The sequence below is a fragment of the Giraffa tippelskirchi genome, chromosome 6, assembly GCF_054371585.1.
Source record: "Giraffa tippelskirchi isolate mGirTip1 chromosome 6, T2T-mGirTip1v1.2.pri, whole genome shotgun sequence".
Lineage (NCBI taxonomy): Eukaryota > Metazoa > Chordata > Mammalia > Artiodactyla > Giraffidae > Giraffa > Giraffa tippelskirchi.
The window spans coordinates 95,864,219-95,866,645 of NC_137280.1; positions in this window are offsets into that span (position 1 = coordinate 95,864,219).

Sequence of the window (2,427 nt, forward strand, 5' to 3'; positions counted from 1 at the left end):
GCCAGGGTTGTCTGCTTGGTGTTGTCCAGAGGTTCTGGCCGAGGTGAGTCTCAGTGGTGGGGTGCTGGGGGCTTCAGAGGTGTGCGACCATATGGCATGAGCCGGGGTTCGAGACTTGAAAGGAATGATGCCACCCTGACCAGCTTGACCTCCTGTCTGGAGTTCCACTGTGAGTGCCCCACCCACCTGGGTGAAGCATTCAGATGTCGCTTCCTGGAATGCAAGTCATTCACACTTTACTATAAATGAATGTCTGGGAAACTGCAAGTAGCAAGATCAAGAGGAGGAGGGATCAGAGGGAGCAGCTGCTCCTATGCCCATCTCCCTGTGGCTTCTCTGGCTGTACGAGTCAGGATGGGGGAGACAGAGGCAGGGCAAGGGCCACAGGCCAGTCTCGTGGGGGCCCTGCTGTCCTCTGACCGCATTCTTGGCTGGCCCTGAAGCCCCCCTGAGGCCGCTCAGGGTGTTGGGAAACCACAGTCTGATGTGGTAAGGTCAAGGTGGCCCCTGGCTTCCCTGGGATCTGGTCCAGGGGTGACTGTGGGAGTCCCAGCCACTTTGCACCAGCTAGATTCACCTCCCTGCTACTGCTCAGGAACATCCCTGTTGCCCTCAGACCAACTATCCACACTCCTCACCCTAGCATTTGAGGGCTTCTGGTTTCATCCTTGGGACAGCTCAGACACTGCTGTGGTCCCAAAGAGCCATGCACATCTCCCCACCTCAGGGCCTTTGTTCAAGCTGTGCCTGGAACACCTTCCCACTCTCCCATCTTTCTCTTAGCTGCATCTCATCCATTCTCAAGCCCAGCCCCAAGCCACCTCCTCCAGGAAGCCTTCCCAGACTCTACTACTGTGGGATATCTCCAACCCTCCATAGCCCACCTTCTTGGGGCTCAAAGTCCTTTCTATTTGGATATAAACCACAGGCAGCCTTGGCTTCTCTTTCCCCGAGAGGCTGGGGGCTCCTGGAGGGCCAGGCTCAGTGAGAATGAACAGAATGACACATGGAAGGGCATGTGGCAGAGGCTTGGCTGTGGGGCATCAGTTTGACTAGAACTGAGGGGAGAGAAAGAGCCTGAGGTAAGTCCTGGAATCTGGGGGAAGGGAGCAGTAGTGAAGGCCCTGGGGCTGAGTCCCCGCCTTGCCTACAAATGGATGAGTCAGCGAGTGAGCTTCTCTGAACCTCGGTTTTCTCCTCTGTGAAATGGGTATGAAAATAGGAGTGAGGCAGCAGTGCTCATGCCCGTGCAAAAGCCCTGGGACATGACTGTGCCTGGTGTCCTGGAGGAGCAGTGAGTAGCAGAGTGAGGAGGGGGAGAGAGAGAGAGGAGGGGAGGACAGGGAGGGGATAGGGCAGGAGTTGTGCAGGGTCTTGTGGGCGGTGGGGTAGACTTGGGTTTTTACCCCTAGGGAACTGGGGGCCCTGGAGGGCTGTGGGCAGAGGAGGGACGGAACCTGACTTGGTGTTTATGATCATTTTTGTTATTTTTGCTGGGTTGCTCCCCGTTTGCTGCATTGCAGCAGCCCTGTGGGGAGGGGGAGGGGCTCATCCTGCGTTTCCCACCCCCGCTTCCCCACCACCTTTGGGAAGCATTGGCTTGGGAGAGAGTTTGGGAGATGCCCTTGTTTGGCTCCCCAGCTGTTTGGCAAACACAGTGATGGCTCCAAGGAAACAACCCAGGGGTCATCAGGCCCAGTGGCTAGACCCTCCCTCCTCCCAGCTTAGTGCCCAGAGCCACCAACTGGGTCTGTCCCCCCACCCCACCAGCACACAGCTGGGACCCCTGTCTCAGAGGCAGACAGGGGCATTCGAAGGGGGCTTGGCTGTCATTTCTCTGCTTGCCTACCCACCCACCCCCTTCACAGACAACCTGTAGGTCTGGGTTCAAATCCTGTCTCTGCCACTTCCCAGCTCTACAGCCTCAGGCACAGGATGCCTTTTCCAGGAAGCCACCCTGGGTTGACCCAAGGTCACCAGGCCCAGATCTCACTCTTGGGGTACCCCCCAGTTCTGTTGGTGCCCTGTCTGGGTCTGTATTTAGGCCCTTTCTCAAGAGAAGTCCTTTCTGGAGAGTGACACATCCCCTCTCTGCCCCAGACAGACCCTGCTCCTCTCTTTCTCCCTGGACAATGCTAAGCTGATGTCTGTTGAACACCTGCTACATACCAGGTTACATGCATGACCTCATTTCATGCTCACAACCACCCTCTGAGTTGGCCCATTTAGCCAAACATTTCTTAAGTGCCAACTGTGTGCTGGGTGCCATCCTGTTACAAGGAACAAAAGACAGGCCTGATGGATGTGAGAGAGGAAGCCATGGGGGTGTCTAGGGAAGATGCTCCAGGCAGAAGGAATAATAATAGCAGGTGCAAAGGTCCTGGGGCAGGACCAGGCCTAGCAATCTGGAGGAACAGAGAGGAGGCC